Genomic DNA, 20125 nt, shown 5'->3' with positions numbered 1-20125 from the left:
GTAACAGCCAACCTCATTCACCCAAAATAGTGAACAGTTGGTTTCTCTACTCACACTACAGACACCTGCCAGACAGGCAACACCATGTGATTGAGTACTACTCTCTCTCCCCCTGCACCTCCTGACTGTAAGCACGCTGTGCACACAGCTAGACCACCACCGCTCTGGAGTGCAGAAGCCACGCTGCCTTTTGTCCCTCCCTGTTTTAAACTATTAGAAATGGAATTTTAGTTGTGGAGAAAGCTAAACAGATAATCCAGGAAACAGAGTTCTTACATGCATTTGCTCTGAGACCACCCATGAGTAACAGCAGGCTACTTCTGTACAAGCACACATTCTCGCCACCTCTTCCCTTAAATCCTTTCTCCCAACCTAGCAGAATCACCTACCTGAAGATAATCAGCAGCCCCCAATCAATAACCCTCTACTGCAAGCACTAAAACTTTAGAATCTGTGCTTGCATGGAGGGAGTCGTCTCACCTGGAGCTTATTTAATGTGCACCAGGAAGAGGTGCCATACGGTTGACAAACTTTGGTTATACATACTACCATGCTGGGTAGTGACCAAGAAAAAGCACGCTCCATCCAAGCAACAGCCAGGAGGTACTCTCACCTGTACAGCTGGTGGCTTTGCTAGTTTTTAATCTTGCTAAGCATGCATCATAAAAGTTGCAATGACGTCTGAGGAAAAAAAAAGGAAAAAAGGGGGGGGGCGGGCACGGAGAGGAGGAAGAGTTGCCCAATGAATATACATACTTGAAAAAAAGTATTCCAGTATCTTTCCAGAAAAAAAAAAAAAAAAAAAAAAAAAGATTAATAGCAATCAGTGTCATCCTACAAGCCTGAAGCAAAGACAGCCACATGGACATTACAAAAATAAGAAGGTGAATACTCTAAACACTACTGGAACAATCGCCATTTCATATTTTGCTCCTGCCCATCAGAACAAAAATTTCTCATCTCCAAACAGTTTGAGAGGCACCCAAGCCATTTCATAAAGCAAGGCTGGAATAACAGCCACAGGGAGACAAAAGTCTCAAATAATCAAGGTAAAATCTCAGAAAAGTGGTATTGAACCAAATTTTAAAAGCACAACTTTAACTCTGCCATAAGCTGCACTAGAGATACAAAACAATCTAACCTATTTTTAAGTTACAACCTAAAAATCAATATACAGAATTTTACATGGTTACTAAATAGTGATGCTAGATGGCATCAGTGACATTTCTGAGTACTTTCAACAGTACTCTTCTTACTTTGAAATGGTCAGCCTTCACTCAGAAAAGAATCCAAAGTTCCTATGGGTAAAAAAATACCTTTGGTGATAATATAAAGCTCTGTAATTGCATTATTTGTAAATTACCAAGGTAGAGTCAACATAAACTCTCATCTTAAATTTAGGATTTGTAAAAGTCAGGTAAAGGTTCCATTTCACAATGAACTTTGGCCAATAAGGTCAAATTACTGCATAAATAGATGAGCCTGCTTTTGCGTGAGCATTAGCAGTCTTGACATTGCAGGGAGCTGCCTCGGGAAGCTGACCTGGCAGGCCACGAGTGCTAAAGCCAGGACGGAGGAGGGGAGAAAGAAACACACTGTCCAGATCTCCCCTTTCTTTCAGCAGCAACACACAACTGCACATTGAACCAGGCCTGATACCATGTGCAGATAGGTCTCGTAATTACTGTAATAATTACAGAACAACTATCCTGTGCCAGACTGAGTCCTTCTGCTTCTGGCAAGCCATAAACCATCTGGATGGTGGAAATGACAAGATTCAGCTGCAGAGGTCAAAGACTGCTATTGCTTTGCCAACCAGAGCCTCTGAGCTAGCAGCTCCATGCAGTGCACAAGGCCTGGGAAATGGGAGCCGCTTGCTCTACCCAGCTGACTCACCGATCGCGAGGTATTGCCAACACAGCCCTGAGATGCTGCCTGAGTTCTGATGAAGAAAACTTTTAAGAACTGAAAGAAGAGAGGCACCGAACAGCTAATAATACCTGAAGTATATTGCCAGTTTTGGCAATGTGATTATATAACTGAACCTCTGTTGCTATAACTGACAACTCCAACTTGATGAAGATTTGATCCTCTCAACGTATTATTGCAGAGCTGCAGATATGTATGCAGACATACCTTTCTTCCTATATAAAAAACAGCCTGGAGAGAAAAACAGCTGATTGGCTCAATGGTAGGTAGATAAATCTTTTCTCCTCTGAGCAAGATATTCTAAAATTTTGCCCTACTGCATCAAATTTGTCCTCCAGAGTTATTTTGTGTTCTGAAAGAAGGAGCAAAACAGAAAAAGATGGGCCAGCGCACTCCGAAAAGCACTTGGATAGTGCCCTACATGCTGTAAGAAGACAAACTCTGAGGGGCCCAGGTTGGAGGTATCTTCAAGACACAAGCAAGCATTTGTGGGGTACCTCCTTGCAAAATATGGATTCTGATAGATGAATAAAGATCAAAAGCAGCCTGTCTTGTATGAAGCACTGATGCACTGATGCATACTGCCAGATGTTGATGAGCGTCAAAAAGTTAAACAAAAGTTGAATTTCTTTTATTGGATCCTAATGAACTGGTGAGAGACCTGGAAGTCTGATCAATGGTCACATGGACAGAAATGTCAATGCACTGTAAGAACAAGTAAGACCTGATGAGTAACTTTGCCAGTTACTTTGGAAATCAACAGGGTAGAAGTGAAAGTCCATTTCACGACAGAGGCAGGATTTCCAACAACAGTTTCAGTTGCTTAACCACTCCAGAAAAGCAGAATCAACCCACACCAATGCATGTCCAACATTCAGTGTCTTGCACAACCTTTACCCTGGAACTGGCAGCAGTGCTGTTGGCAGAAAGATTGTCTTTATCAACAGGATCTAGGTATTTGCCACAGATTTCTGGTTTGGAAAATATCGTTTTCCGTGACCAAGTCCAATTTTCATAATCTGTCCATAAGACATCTATTGAGCCTTACATCCTTTGACTTTCAAGTATGAAATGAGATACAGACTGTGAGAATGTATTCTTCCTCAAAATGCTGCCTTACTATTTATACCCTCACACAGAAATAAAAGCAACATGGCTTGCAGAGGTACTGCTGCTAGTTCTGAGGCCTGCTGGGCAAAGAATGCAATACTTGTATTTGAATGCCAGTTATTACTTACTCACGATTTGGAACAAATTAATTAACTTTCTCTTCTTTTATTTTTTTTTGTCTTCAAAAGCCAAGTTTTTACAAATTCCCATTCTGTGCTAGAAGGGAAATATGGAAGAGAGAAGCACCCTCTAACCTAGTCATAGATATTTGACCTTTAAATTCCAGGAGCACACAAAATTTTGCCTGTGCCATCTGCAAGGTGCTGCAGCTTAAAGCTTGCTACCACCAAAAGGATCTTTCCAGTGCACCTTCTCCTGCCCTTCTTCCAGCCTCACACATTCTTAAGACTCCTTAAAACCAGTTCTGATATTTATCTAGTATCTTAATAACCCAATGCAACCTACTAAACAGCATTACCAACAGGTAGGATGAGCACCAGAGCTCATGTGTGAACACAGCTAGGGAGAGAGAGAGACTTGATAGACACACCAGTCTTGACAGAGGCTAAACTTTGGATCAGCTTAACTGTAATATAAAACTGCATCATTAGTTTTATCAAAAATTAATGTATTCTTTACATTCAAATGAATGAGCAGACAGAAAATTTGCTGACAACCCTCTCACACCAAGTTAAATGTGCTTTTTTTCCTCCTTTCAGCTCCAATCCCTCCAGCAGCAGGTTCTCCATCTTCCTTCTCCCAGCAATGTTTTCAGATGACACAATGCCTGCAAGGATCTGCATGCATACAATTAGTGATTAAATCCAAACAATGTACTGCTAAAAACAGCTGCAATATGTGCACATTTAGGCAACATGACAAGGTCTAAGACAGATGAACCCTTAAAAGAAAAGGAGTCCACTATATTTGAAGATCTGTCTCTCATATTTCTAGCAACCAGAAAAAAAACCTGGAAAAATAACAGAATGCTGCATCTACATCACTGTAAAGCTTTGATGTCTTGTGGCTCTATTCATTTTATACTTCAAAATAAATGCAGACTTCACACTAACACTTGTGTCGCTTACTGTTTCTCAGCTAAGGATCACATTCAAGTAACGTGAGTTTGCTTTGGATATTCCCAGGATCCTGCCTCCTACCAACAGTGACCTTCAGGAAGAAGTAGAAACATCAGGCTGGGAGCACTGTACATTCTTGCTTCTCCAGTTCTCAGGAAGAGCCTGAAGTTTACATACTCTGATCTTTTCAACTAGCTGGTGACAGCTAGTGCTGCCAGTCAGCATTCAGAAAACTCCTAGACATGACAGGTAGCCAAAGGTAAACTACCATGCAGATGTAAAAAAAAAGGCAACAGCAGCAGGCATGCCTGGGAACCTGGACCTTTGCCGTAGCTTTTGAGCGGCTCTTCAGTCCCCCAACCCACTCTGGGATATACCACCACCCCCACTTTTGGCAAGTTGGCTGTCATTGAGCTGTAAATACTGTGAGTTGAAAGCATAAAAATAGCTGCTGCACAGGCTGGAAAACCTATCAGATGATGTCAAGGCGATTTTGAGCCCTCCCCTCCCCCCCACTACTTCCTTTCCTATGTCACTTTCACATTACCTCACTGTCTCTAATTCTGAAAGTGCTTCTCTCGGCATCTTTCAGCTGCCAAAGTGAACTTTACACAGCAGCTAGAGCCAAATCAACCCCCAGTACATATATAAACTCTGCCACCCACCCCATTCCTTGGGATTCAGCCAAGAAGTCGGTTTGCCTTTCCCTGAAAACGCACACGCGAAATCCGTGATCCCTATCTGCAAAACACAGGAGCAAGAAGAATCAGTTGAGCTGAAGGAATGCAATGCTGATCTGCAGTTGATTAACTCCACAGATAAGCAGTTTCCAACTAGCAAGGCAAGTCAGCTTTGGAAGCGAGGTGTGGAGAGACAGCAGCAGCAATGCCTCATCCCCCTCTCCCTAACACTCAGCCCTGCCTCTCTCCCAGGCTCTGCTGACCTGAGGAGGAAAGAGAGGCAGAAGAAGGATGCAGAAACCTTTGCTTTTGCCACTTCTCCCCTCCCCAAACCAAGAACTCACTTGGTCAGTGGTGCTGACTAAAGGTCATCTGGAAAGACACTACAGCAATATTGCTACAAGGGCAGAAGAGGGAAAGGAGAGAGAGGAAGGGAAGCAGAGATGTTGGTTCACTTATGGTCCAGGTCTCTCCTCCTCCCTCCAGAACCTCTTGTACTGAGGAAGCTGGGAGTGATAAAGAGAAGGAAATGGTCAAGAAGTCTATCCTACTCTAGATCATACTAAAACAAAAGCATTATGCAGCACGTGCTCCTAATACTACTACATGGGAGTGTTATACCCACTCAAAACCTGTCGTCTACACAAAGAAAGTGCTACAACTTTAAAAGACAAGTTGGTTAAATTAACTTTTTTTTTTTTGAGTTGGATTTTAATGGTAAAACCACTGGCAACAGTTCTATCAATGCTGTCCTCTAGAAAGCTGTACATACACTGCTTGACTACAAAATGGTGTTGCCTATGTACAGATTTTTATCCAAGAGAAGAAATGCAACTAGTAGGTGGACTTCTCTGGCTAATGTAGTGGAAGGACTCCGTCCACAACAGAAACTTCACAGTAGAAGGCAGGAGGAAAGCAGGGGGATTAAAAGGAAGAAGTTTTATAGCTAGTTCCCAAACAACTGCAGTCCACTGTGCATATGAGCCCAGCAAAAACAAGCAAGTAAATTAAAAACACACATCTAAACACATTTTATTTGTTATTGTTACTGTTTCAGTTGATAAATTCTGGTTAGATGCAAACACTGTCACATACCTCTTTATAGTTCAAAGTTACTAGCACTTCTTCAAGTTACCGCCCCTTGCTGAGCCCCCAGAACTGGTTGTATGAATGCTCTCACCCTGTTCCAGTGCAAAGTTAGAAAGACTCGCTCAAATTACCTTCGCTAAGCCAACGGGCTTCACAGTGAGAGCTCACACATCAAGTACGGCATCTCAAATGTGGGGTGGGTATCTCCAGTGGAGGGCTTAACTTAGAGCTGCTCCAGCTGGAACTGCAAAGGAATTCCCATATATTCCTTTAGTTCAGATATTACCATCTTGCTAAAATAATTACTCAAGACTAAAGGAAGTAAGAGAAATAGTTCCCTGCTCTTACCTAAGAGCAACAGTTTACCTGTTATAAAAGAGTCAAAGGTTTCAAGCCAGAGGCAGTCACCCAAGATTCAACAAAGTTAAAAATGTTCTTATCAGCCTTCCCACCTACAGTTAGTTCTGTTAATTCACCCACATGCACCCCAAATAACTTTAACCTCTCCAGGGGCTGGCAGACGTGCATTTCCCCACTACCACCACCACGAACAGACAGGAACATCCAGAGATTGCAGGAAGATTGACATGTGAGTAAATACATGCTGTGCCCAGCAAAGAGCACTGAGCACAAGAGACCAGACTTTTCAAAACATTTCCTCTTGCAGATATTCCAGGCTTTCATTTAAACCACTATGAACAAATGAAAACAGAAAACCCCAAAACATTTGGTTTTGCTCTCAAGAGCAGAAAATAAGAGGAAGTTCTGACTGCCAGACCAAGGTGGGTAGTGAGCAGGACTGAGTGGAAAAGGCAGCAATTTGAATTTGTCTTAAAACAGCGATTTCTTTTTAGGAGGGAGTAACTGGGAAAGGACAGGAGAAAGATACCTTTATCCTCATGTAAAGGCATGTCTAAGAGTTTGAGAAGTTATGTCACTAATTCCTGTGGTTGTTGAGCAGAAGATATCCTGTACTTCTCCCTCCCACATCCTTTCAGCTTCTGGCAGTAAAACGTTTCTTCCCTATCAAACCTTCCTGCTGCACAAAGGGGCTACCTGCAAACACTTGGAAAATGCAGTCTATTTTCCTAAGTCTACTACCTAAGCAAAAGAAGAAACAGTCAGGCTGCACTCAATGTTCATGCACTGCTTGTGAAAGGATTAGCAAACCCTTCATTTGCTTCACAGTTTATACTGCCAGAATAGCTACTAGGTAAACTCTCCTTACAGGATTGAGACTTTTGCCCAGAAAACTACTGTTCCTTCTCCAAATGCATCAGTTACATGTGAAATAACAACATTGTTGAGACTCATTATGACAATTATTTTTTGTTAATCTGAACAGAACTGCAATCCCAGAATCTAGAGTTTAATTAAAATATTTATTTACCTTCTATGGTTGCAGGAGACTACTTCGCAACTTGAAACAACTATGCACTAATGGAGGTATAATTCTAAAAAGACTATAAACCATCCCATTCATTTAGTGTGTCAGTAGCCAATGTTAATCATTTTAGACATGGGGGTTTTTTTTGACTGTTAACTTTTTATCCAAAAATGGTTCAAGTGCTTTGTCACAGACATGTAGTAGTGGAGGCTCAGATGATGCAAAGTAGGAGAGGAAGTTTTATGATACTGCTAAGTCAATCCAGTGGTGAGCTGCCACTGAAAGTTATGGTCCCCTTTTCCATTGTCACGGATGCTCCTCTTACTCGATAGTAAAAAAAATAAACTTTTGTAAGCATTTTTTTGAGTCAGGAAATAATTTCGTCCTTAGAATGTAAAATTCAGTTCTTGCACTACCAAAGATCTATAAATCATCTCCAATATCACATGTTCAAACTCCTCCTTTAGTGCTGAAACTCTCCCCTGGATAAGATGCCAATCTCAAGCTTTCATGGTGGCTTCGACAACTGAATTTATGTTTCCAATATAAAAATGTATAGCAGTGAGACTGAATTTGTGATAGTTTTTACCTGTATGCTACTAAATTATTCACCTTTTGATTAGCTGCAGTGGAAGGAGCCCTTTAATGCCTCCATGGCATTCACTTGCCTGTCACTTCAGGAAGATGCGGTTTTGACAGTACTACCATTCCTTCTTCACAGACTACATTTTTAAGTAAATCGTATTCTGCAGTAACCAAACCAAAGGTTTATTTTCCTTGAAGCTGATCAAGGCTATAAAAGAAGACAGACTCTTGGTATGAGATGTACAACCTCTCCCAGTTCATATATCATTTGTACCTCTCCTCAGTGATTTGGTCACAGTACTCACAGGGACCAGACCAAAACTAAACCTTGACAGCCATAAACACAACAGCTCCCTTCAGTGAAAACCAGGGTGTGCTACCTTGCTTTTACTGCTTGGTACCTCAGTGTAAGTTCTCAAGTACAGGGAATTGCCACAAAACATAACACTGTAGCTTTACATCCTGAAGTTTAGCCTGCAGATATCCACCTTCTAAATCTCTGCCCCAAAGACCTTTCCACATATGTGAGACTGAGATTTTCGTATCGCCTATGATACTACCATCACTGGCAAAAGTTTAAGGCAGAAAAGATTTTAGAGAGGTAGGGAAAGTACAATAAAATACTGCATATGGTTTGATCTGACCTGTGTGGTTACCCAAAAGACAGCGAGGGGGAAGCAAAGACACAGGCCTTCTTTGCAAGGAGCATGATTACTTTGAAAACAAATTTTATCTCATATCCAAGAGTTCTGGTAATCCCAGACATGAAAGCAAAGAGAAAAGACAAGTAACTGAGAGGGTGTATCCTCTTCTGTTACCCCAGCAAAACCTGCCAATTCTTATGAGTTTTAATCTCCAACTGGCTTAAAAGCATTGAAAGGCACGTAGTCTAAGTGCTTATAACTGTAAAGATAACTGTGCTTGGAACATTACGTTCTGACTCAGGCCTCCGCTTTCTGTTCTGCTTCCCTTCTCCTAAATCTGTGAGCTAACCTGAAACAATATGCAGAGAAGCCTCTTCGGTCACCATCTTTCATCAGGTGCCTGGTGTCCCTTTAAGATCTTCTTTTGTTGCTTTGGTATGAGTTACCAGATCTCATCAGCCAGAACCTCACATTTATGGATTCTAAACAATTACATTCTATTAAAAATCCTCTGGTTTGATAAACTGAGCTAAAACAAGTAGAGAGATTTACACGCACCACAGAGTCTGTGTATCAGAACTGGGAATAGAAACCCTAGCATTCTTCATTGGCTACCAAATCTATTTTATGAATCCAGTCAGAAGAGAATGACAATTGAGATCACATAAAAGCAAACAGGTTGATGATCTACTTGAACAGACAAACATGCAACTGAAACAGATATGGTTTTTATATGCCTGCCAGTTCTTATAATCTGACAGGACTTGGCTGTTCGCTCCCAATGCATCTAACAGCTGGCTTAACAGAAGTCACTTACAAACAAACTCTTTAGAACAAAAACAATTTTAACAGTATAGGCATTGCCATATGCTTACTTTGGCAACTATGCTATCCTAAGTCCAGAATTTACTATAAACTTACAGTTCTCTCCTATCAGAAAGTATTTTTGCCTAAGCAAGACAGCTATTGGGCAAAACTGTCTTTAGGTTTGAGCTGCAATGTGGAGAAACAGACGCGGTAGAAGAGGGGAGAGCGGTGGATATTGTCTACCCTGACTTAGTGAGGCTTTTGACACTGTGTAAGATCCTCATAGGGAAGCTGATGGAAGTATGGGCTGGATGAGGAAACAGTGACATGGATTGAAAACTGGCTGAATGGCTGGGCCCAGAGGATGTACCAGCACATGCTGGGGGCTGAGTGGCTGAAAGGAGCTTAGCAGAAAAGGGCCTGGGGGACACCAAGTTGAACATGAGCCAGCAATATGCCCTTGGGACAAAGAAGGTGAATGGTATCCCTGACTGCATTTGGAGGAATGTTCCCAGCAGATCAAGGAAGGTGATCCCTCCCCTCTACTCAGCACTAGCGGCCCACACAGTTGGCCTCAGATGTGTATAAATACCTGACGGGAGGACACAAAGAAGACAGAGCCAGGATCTTCTCAGTGGTGCCTAGGCACAGGACCAGAGGCAAATGTGCACAAACTGAAACACAGGAGGTTCTCTCTGAATATGAGGAAACACTATTTCACTGTGAGGGTGACCGGGCACTGGCACAGTTTGCCCAGTGAGGTTGTGGAGTCTCCATCCTTGGAGATATTCAAAAGCCACCTGGACACGGTCCTGGGCAGCTGGCTCCACACGGCCCGGATTGAGCAGGGATTTTGGACAAGATGATCTCCAGAGGTCATTTCCAATCTCAACTATCCTGTGATAGACGTGTAACCACCTTTTTTCCAGCAGCCTGATTGTCCATTCATAAATATGTAAAAAACTCAGAGTAAAATGAGAAAAAAAAAAAAAAAAAAAAAAAAAAAAAAAAAAAGAAAAACAACGACATCCTAACATGACAAACCTCATACTGGGGAGATGCACATATTTTTAATATTCTCCAGAGGGATATGTACTCTGGACCCTAAAAAATTACCCACTTCTAATTTCATACATTTCTGAATTATTTGAGTCTATCATGCGCTATATATTCTTCCTTGCTGCCTGATCTTTTCTCTCTCCTAGACTTACTGCCCAGCCACAGCCACTCTTTACTGGTTCTATGATCTAGTGTTCAGCAGTTTTCTCAACCTACTGATGACTTCAGAGTTCTTATTGGTTCTTATTCAGTTTCACTATTCAGTACAGACAGTTTGAATGATGTTACCCAAGCCAGATAAAATAATCTAGCATCTTGCTCCACTTCTCATCATTCCTTCTTTTTGATGGCTTTAGATTTCATAAGAAAGTTCAGTGAGTTAATTCAGCTGATCTAGTAGAATTTTTTTTTAAATGGCTTTGTTTTGAAAAGTGAATTAGACTGCTCACAAGAGTCCAGTCATCCAATTTACATCCAAGCTAGCTGGGGCTAAGCAGCAGATGCACTGAGCTGCTAATAATGAAAAACAGAGGAGTGACGAAAAGTATAGCCTCTTCCCCTCCCTTCCACTGGTCACGACAAATCACCGGGACAGTTCAAGCCGTTTCCTGTTATTTCACCCTTGAGTCAAGCATCTTCATTTTAGTTTCAATCTATTTACCATAAAGAGGTTGGACCCCAAGAGACAGAGCTGCCACATTTCTGTTTGGAATATCCTGAAGATAAACTTAGAAGCACATGTTGCATAGATTTCCACAGCATGTACAATAAATCAAACACTCTGTGGACACGCCAGGATTACTCTTTGTACTACAAGAACACTGTATACTTACTTTGCAAAAGCACAACATTTTCAAGATATGTTAGATTTATTATGATTATGCTGCAGAAATGTCTGGGATTGCTGATGTCTTTTGCCCTCCCAGTTAATGGGGTGTAGTTCCAGCAATGTCTGCAATTTCCAGACATCTGGAAATTCTGCACAAGTCTTAGAAGAACTCCCGTGGTCCAGATGGGGGGGTGGGGAAAGAAAAAAAAGTGGACAGTCTGGGAAAATCAGACATATAGTAGTCATACCGAAGTTTACAGGGAGAGGCAGTATCTATTATTAGCTCAAACCCCTGGAAGTAAGAGCTCCCACCATAGTTTAGGCCCCTGGCTCCCCACAACCAACTCATGCTTCAAGGTTAAGTCTGAAAACTCCTGTTCCACTATGCTTTTTCAGGCTGTGCTTCTGCTATCAGCACCTTGAAACCATAGTGTTATATGAAGAAAATTATGCACTGACAGTCTCCTACCACAAATTAGAGAGAACTACTTAAAGATTTGACAATGCCAGAACTACAATCCTAGGACAGCCTTTTCCCACACAGTCCTCCCATACTTTTCTATCTTCTGCCCCCAACTCTTCTCTCCTCCTCCTCTAAACCAGTTACTCATCATTCTTCATTAAAGAACTAATTTTTTCCTCCTGCTCACTCTCCAAATTATTAACTAGTCAAAATTCTAAATCAAACTCTCCAATCACCTGTCCTAATTAAATCAAAGGAAAGAGTAGTTCACATAAATAACATTTTCAAGATCTAGTTTTATAGCTTCTAGACTTTGCAGCAAAGTTTCCAGTCCCGCTTCAGGGCCAGAAGGTTAAACATTTCTCAGTGACGCACGCTCCCTTAGTGAGAGAGTGACAAGGAAGTGGTCCAAAAAACCTCATTCTTCCCAGGCACTAAATCAACAACCACAGCAAACAGTGAGTGCCTCTCTCTGAGGAAAACTGGGAGGAGTGGAGCAGTCTCTTATTATAAGCAGTCACTTAGTCTGCCACCATAATGCAAAAGCCCAGTACAAGAAGGAGAAGAAAACAAAGCATAACAAAATAAAAGAAGAAAAAAAAAAAAACCAAACAGAAATGAGTGTGTAGTACATTTAAAGTTATACGGAAATCAAAATAAAATTTAAAAAAAACCCAACAAATTTAAATTTTTGGTAGAATATTGCATTTCTGCTTAAAATTGCTATTCTTCCCTCATCCGTTTAGGTTGCTAGTAACTTTCTAGCTTAAACTTAAAGATGCTTTGGAGTTAAATTTTCCTGCCTAAGACACCACTTTTCACACACTACACTGTTCCAGACACTCACATGTTAGTCTCTGGATTTTCAAGATAAGATTAACAATAGAGGTTCCTCTGTAAGGAGCCTACTAATCTGGATCCTGTTCTTGCTTAGTTTGAGGTAACATGGGGTCAGCAAAGGCATACTGCAAAGTGTTTTCTGTTTATTTCAACTTTTAGTGAAAGAATGTTGAAGGCTCTAAGCCTTGGGAGTGTTTTGCAATAAGTGAAGCTCAAGGTACTTTCTGAAGAGCTTAACCAAAAGTTTTGGCAGCTGTAATTTTTAACTAGTGGTACCTCAGTGTCAGACAGTAACTGTAATAAATCAAAACTACTCAATTAATTTTTTAAAGGCATATATTTGAGTTAACATCAGTGAACACAAAATCCAAATCTCAATTATTGAAAGACACACATAAGGAAAACCAGCTTCAAGCAGAGTATTTCCAGCGGGGGGGGGGGGGGGGGGGAATCTCAACAAGGTCACTTATCATTACATGCTGATGAACTCAGCTTGTGCTTCACTGGAAGCTGCAATTTCTCTATTTGGGATACACTCTTTTCTGAGGAAAAAACAATCAGGGCAAAAAAAAATGGAAAAGACTACAAAGAACCATTAATACATTTCTCAACCTACTTCTCACGCTGGATAATTAAATAGGTTCCTAACCTTTTGGGATTCCATTGCAGTGCATAATGTCTAGGAAGCATCATTAACATTACTTAGATGATCTGATTCAAATTAAGCATCAGGACAGAAAGATACAAAACAGTATTCAGCAGGTCACAATAATATCATTACTTTAGCACTTGCCTACTTAAGGCTATTGTAAGTGGATACAGCTGCTTCTAGTGAAAATATTTCACCTGCACTGAAGTTTGCATCAGTTTAACTACAAAAAGCTATGTGGACTAAAAGACACTGACACACACACTCATTTAATACTGAAAACTAGAAGATTTTTAAGCAAAGAGAGAAATTCTAGGACAGCTTTCCCGTATGAGCTGCTAGTGAGTGAGAAATATAACACTTTTTAAAATGGTGCTCAATAAGGGGAGTGTATGACCTGATTACTTGGAACAGCAGGGGAGTGGGCTCTGTGACTCTCAAGGATAATTCCAATTCTGTTTCTTTATCAGCCCTTACCTACTTAAACTATTGCTAAGTTATACAATATTCTTAAACCACACTAAGGTTAATCACAAAAGGGAGCTGTGCCAATGTAATTAAATTACTTTCCTATATTGATTCTGTTAGTAAAATTCTCTTGACAAAGAAATTGAGGGGAGAGGGGGGCAAATTTTTTTCCATTAAGGTAAAGATTCTAGTTTCACCTGCTTAAAGAAGGGCTCGTGTTTCTTTAATCACACATTTTTTAAAAGTTCAGACTGCCTCAAGATAACCAGCTGAGGTTTCTCCACGTGAAAAGACAAGTTGAAACAAGTGTCAGTCTCCTCTTGGAAGAGCCCTGAGGTCAGAACAGCAGAGGGTGCTGTAAGGCTGAACTGAGGTGCACCAGCTCAGCAACAAGGAGCATGCAGATGCCACAGGAAGCTGTAGGTTACCTCAGGTTTGAGGGTCTGGTTTTTTTGCAGGGATTTTTGTTTGGGTTTTGTTGGGTTTGGGAGGAGGGTTTTGTGCTGCAGGAGTCATTTGAGACTGGTAAAAGCAGATGGCAAACAGTTAAATATTAAATTTTATCTATGTCAATTTCCACGTAACATCAAAGATCATCATCAGAGACATTCCCAAAACTTTAAGTTACCTATAATCCCCACCACTGATCTATACAGCTCTGGGCATACATTAGAGACCGATTCATATAGAAGCTTAGGTATATAAAATTCATATTTTAATGCCTATAATCAAATTGTAGACTGGACATGGATCCCATTATTACAAAAAAAAAAAAACCCCAAAAAACCCCACCATTATTCCTGAATCTAAAACCTAATGTAAATTTCTGCTATCACACAGAAATAAACTCGAGTGCTTTGTTAAACATTAGTCATCTCTTAAATCTGGCAAACACTAGATAGCAAGGAGTAAGCAGGTAATTGGAAGACAGAACGGATGTGTGTCTGCACTGTATCCCTTTAGGCAAAGCACGCCTGGTGCAATCATCATGCCGGTTGAGAGAGACTCAGCATAACACACCTTCAGATCCAAAAAAAAAAAAAAAATCCTTTATATATTTAGTTTCAGTACAATCTTTTAACTCTAGTTTGGCTAACACTACACCACAGCAATTTGATTACTCAATAGTTAATCACAGGGATAAAAGGCAGCAAAAGGTTATGTTCAAATCTTTCATGAATGGAATAACTCAGTAATGTGCAGCTTACAGTTGTGCACTCCTCACTCTGTGTCTTGTAACAGTCAACCGAGAACTTCATGCAGTTAGCAGCTCTGGCATAAAAATTTCCATATTTAAAGCTGACTTCAGGAACATCCCATTTGCTGCTTCGGAAAGAATTCCCACTGCATGATGACGATGAAGCTCACATAACTTTGTTCAGTCTTTGGATCACATGCAGGATTCTGGTTAAAAGCCAGTGAAGAGTCACTTTATCACAACTCAGAATATACACATCTCAGGGAACTGCACCAGCAACCAGGGAACTCTTTACACTCCCCAGGAACTCGCTACCTAGATACAAAAGGTTACATTTCCAAATGCCACAGAATCCAAACTGAAATCAAAAGTTCTATTTTTAAAGTGGTGATGATGCAAACTAGAGCTAGGAATGCTTTCCTCCCACCCCCACCCAAAAATCAAAATCCTGATTGTGTTGATTCAAGAACTCATTGCAATCTCAAAATTCCAAGTGGGAAGAGAACTAAAAAATAATTGATATTTTAAGTTCTACTATTCAAACAAAATAAACCGCCAAAAAACAGAGGAAAAAAATTCACAACTAGAATCATAAAATAGTTTGGGTTGGAAGGGACCTTCAAAGGCCATCTAGCCCAACCCCCCTGCAAGAAGCAGGGACATCTCCAACCAGATCAGGTTGCTCAGAGCCCCATCCAACCTCGCCTTGAGTGTTTCCAGGGATGGGGCATCCACCACCTCTCTGGGCAACCTGTGGCAGTGTTCCACCACCCTCACTGTAAAAATTTTTTCCTTATATCAAGTCTGACTCTACCTCCCTTTATTTTAAAACTGTTACCCCTCATCCTATCACAACAGGCCCTGATAAAGAGTTTCTCCCTTTCTTTCTTATAAGCCCCCTTTAGGTACTGGAAGACTGCTGTAAGGTCTCTCTGGAGCCTTCTCTAGTAGGAAACGAAAACAGGAAGGAAAAAAGTCCTACTAATAGGTGCTTGAAAAAGACAAGATGAACTCAGAAGGCATTTCAGTGCATGAATGAGAGGTTATTCTTATGAGTACCAAAAGCCAGCACTGATTTTAAACTTCATTTAAAACAAGAAAAAGAAAACTAACCACAAAAATTGCAGCTCTGACATCTGTCACTCCTGAAAGAGACAAAGAGGAAGATACCTCCCTTCTATGAATACACAGACATGCTGTCCCCTTTCTTCCCATGAAAAGTAGTTTAGCAGATGACATCCCTAAAGCACTTCAACTTAAATCCTTTAAAGAGGGAAGAGAAAGAGCCTGGGAGGTGTGTTTTGAAAGAAAGAATGAATGGGATCAGTATTGGTTGGTCCTAAATTGAGTTTAATACATCCCTAATCTGCTAAAGTAGCTCAAAAATGCAACTTTTCCCCTGAAAATGAGTGCATTTTATTCAAGATGACAGTAATTTTCAGCTGAAAGGATTGTTCCTTTTTCAGAACTAGTTGGATACAAATCAAATTAGACCAGAGAAGCCAAGTTTTATCCACTATAGAGAACTGAATTATTTCTATGCTCATTTACAGTGCTGACTTCAAAACAATATTTCTTTTGTTCTCTAAATATGCATGGGAAAAAAACATCTTGTTCATCTAAACCGAATTTCTAACAGTTTAGAACAACCTGTTTCTTGTTTGCATACCTGGTTTGATCTCTAATAGATTCTCAGATTTTTCTCAGCAGGAACATTTCTCCATGTTCCATTTCTCAATGGAACAACATATCAAAACCCCAAAAATGCTATCCAATAGATCACTCTACATTGATGAGATCTTCATATGTTTCTGTATATTCACAGAAAGAAATTAAGATTACACAGAGCCAATTATTAACATGCAACATAAACCAAGACATTGCAAACCACAGTGTAGTGCACAGAAACAAACCAATGCTACCCAGAACAGTAAACGAAGAAGGTTTTAAGTATAGGAAAATTTAAGGGAAATTGAATTAATTTTTAAAAGTAGCCATTTGGCCAAGCACTCACATCCATTAATTCTTGCAATACACCGTTAGCCTCTAAGTGGCATAACTCTTTTCCATCCATGCAAAACATCTGAAAAAAATGATCGGAAATTTGGGGTTTATCTGGTTGATTGCACCACTGTATGTGTACTGCACACACATTTCTGTCCAGCCACCTGCTAGAGGTCATAAAAATAAACTTGTGAACAATAATAACTAAAATAAAAAATAAAGTGAAATTATCTTTGAAAGTTTGTATTTGCCGTTTAAGCACAAAATTTGTATATAGAGGCCAGCAGCACACCCAAGACTCCTGAGATTTCCCTAAGTTGCATGAGTCCTTCATATGGCTGTTCAAGAACAGTTTTAAGGGTTATTGGATTGTAGACTGTGTCAATAAAAGTATTATTCTAGCACTCTTCCCTCTCCATTAAAAAATAATATATATATATTAAAATAATAATATTAATGACTCATTCTTTCAGTGGGTCAGTCTGTTACAGAATAAAGCCAGGTCATATCAACAAACTATGCATCTTGACCAAACAGTGATCAACACTAAAAAAATTTGCCAGATCTCCGTATGGGATAATTGGGTAGTGACACGCATAACACAAAGGCTTCAGGGGAACAAAAAAAAGAAGCTACATATGGAGATTAGGTTGAAATAGATAATGGGAAGGAAACGGCGAGCTTTTGGAATCAGCAAATAAATATAAAGAAAACAAATGAGTCAGATGCTGAAAGGGTCAAGGTAGTAAAAAGGACCAAGTGACTCTTGGAGAGCAACACTAGGGAGCTCCCCCTGCTAAGAGCCTGGTACAGCCAGACCTGCACATCAGCTTCATTTCCAACAGAATGAAAACACGCAAACTGGCACAGGGCTGTTTCCAAAGCTGTATTCTTGAATATGAATGTAGAATTTTGCCTCACTGTGTATGACTGCTTTTTGAATGACGGGGTCTTCCAACAAGTTCAGTAGTCCAATGAGATATCAAATACAGGAGTTAAGTATCTACTTTTATTCTCACAATATCTACTCTTCACAATTTTTTCTGTATCTACTGCCTTTCTGAAATGTCTTCTCAGACTGATTTTCACTTTTACTTTTTCTTCCTCAGCTGTCATCACTTGTATTGATTTTTTGCTCTTCCCTTTTTTTGGTTTGACAGCGTATTTATTTTTTTCTGATTAATACAACATGCATCTCACTAGTCACACTGTTCTTGCTTCGCTTATGTTTTGTTCTGAAGCGACAGTCCTTCCTTGCGTAAGCTATTCTGCTCCCAGAAGAGTAGTTGTATTTTCCCCCTCAGTTCTTTCTGTAAAATATTAAGACTGTTTTCTCATCTTTAATATCAAAGGTGTAACCTTTTCTGTGCCCACCAACATGGAATACAAATATTATTTCCTATGTCAACTACAGCTTCAGATACTGTTACTTCTTGAATGGACCCCCATTAGTATCCAAGCATTAAATAAGCAGTCCTATGTCCAGCATGCTTTAAGGACATTTGGTCTATGGAGTGCAAGCTGTGTAAGGTCTATCAGGATAATTTCTTTATCCAGCTTAGGTCATGATTCTTCTACTTCTTCAATAACTGTTCAGCCATTGTTGACCGAGACAATCATTTCCAGCTGCCATCTTTCCAGTAGGTCTTCTGGAGATGAACATCAGGACCAAGAAGCTTCGAGAAGTTAAGTCTTTTCTTATTAGATTATTCTACCTCTCAACAGGAAGAAGATCCAATTTCAGCCTCTATAAAGTCTCAAGTAGTTTGCCCAACAGACAACTTAATTACCTAACTAAACCAAGTAACAGTAGCAACCAACAGCAGCTGAAATCACTAAATATTAATATTTCTTAGAAAAAAAAATGTTGAACAATTTGGTCTCAGCATCAAGTAGCCATTTCCTTATCTAGAAGTTTGTAATACGCTTCCATTATTCAGATTGATCTTTAAAACTTACTGTGCACATAGTTCCATCCTGTTGTCAGACTTAATTGCCCCACCAATCTTGTGAATCCATTTACATAAACATTTGCGTGCTTCTTGGTTAATATTTTTCCAACAGGGGTTGATCAAGGAGAAAAAAAAAAGAGAGCTCCAACTGATGAAAGAGGTGCAATAAATCTGTATCCCTCATTAGGTACGCCAAGCTTACCAGGAAAGTGCCTCAACATTGCAGAACACCACTGGATAATCTAGGACTAGGGTTAGCTGACTTAAGCGAAAGCTACATACAAGTACTCTTTAGTGGGAGAAACTCTCACCCTAAGAATTAAATGCAAGCCTCAGGAGTTTTCATAATTTGGAAGAGAAATACAGCGACAAATAAGGTTTTGAAAAAAGTAATACTAATATGAAAGCTGTTTCCCTAATTTTAATATGTCTTACTTTATTCTGTGAGTTTCTCCAGAATATCATGCACAAATTCAATTACAAGAACCCTGAAATGTAAGTTCTATGGCTTTTCCTTGTCTGCAAAAAAAAAAAAAAAAATTAAGATAACTAGAAAACCTATTAGAAACAAAGCACACTGAGGTTAACATAATTTTCAGGCCTTTACGTAACAACTGTCATATCAAGGGAAAAAAACAATTTATTTACAACAAAGACAGATTAGATACTGTCTTGCCCTACATATCCTGTTCAATATCAAACACCTTGCTAATGTCTAAATCCTACCTTCAGAATTCACAGACTGCCAAGACTATGACTAAAGGAATGATGTATTGCGTCCAAACACCCTTCTGAACTGAGACAAAAACTATGTATTCCATATAAGATGTAGCGCTGCCATAACACGTCTCTTCCCTTTCCTAACTACAACAGAGGTGGAAAAAACATACTTTGGTTCTCTAAACAACAAAGAATACAACCATATGCCAAAACTATAAAATAAAGGTCATACAGAATCTTTACAGACATACACAATCTTCACAGATATTTCACAAAACATAAGACTGTATGTTAGGGAAATAAGCACCACAAATTCAGAAAAAAAAAAACCCAGCAATTTCAGAAAAAAAAAAAAAACTATATTAAACTATGAAGTTATTGTTTTACTTGTCTCTTTCCAAGTCACTACTTGAGGAAAAGAAAAAGCATTTAACCTTCAGAAACAAGCCTGTCTTGACACTTCTGGCATTACATATGTGCTGCTTTTCAGGCAACACTCTGCAAGAGATTAAGAGTACACAAATGCAAACCCAAACTTAGAGGTTACTACTCATTTGCGGTCAGATCTTACCAAGGTTACAGACAGTCTCTGTTCCCATCCACAGAGCAAAGGACATATCTATACATATTTGT

The 20125-nt window shown here is 39.8% G+C and overlaps 1 protein-coding gene across 2 annotated transcripts in view; it reads right to left on the bottom strand.

Annotated features, from left to right (window-relative positions):
• The window catches only part of MRTFA (myocardin related transcription factor A), an 88612-nt gene that overhangs the window by 49324 nt on the left and 19163 nt on the right, over positions 1-20125 (bottom strand). The window lies entirely within an intron of this gene.

Source organism: Chlamydotis macqueenii, chromosome 1, assembly GCF_036417535.1.
Source record: "Chlamydotis macqueenii isolate bChlMac1 chromosome 1, bChlMac1.mat, whole genome shotgun sequence".
NCBI classification, from domain to species: domain Eukaryota; kingdom Metazoa; phylum Chordata; class Aves; order Otidiformes; family Otididae; genus Chlamydotis; species Chlamydotis macqueenii.
Note: the sequence above shows the minus strand (reverse complement) of the source record. Positions and strands in the feature narration are given on the sequence as shown.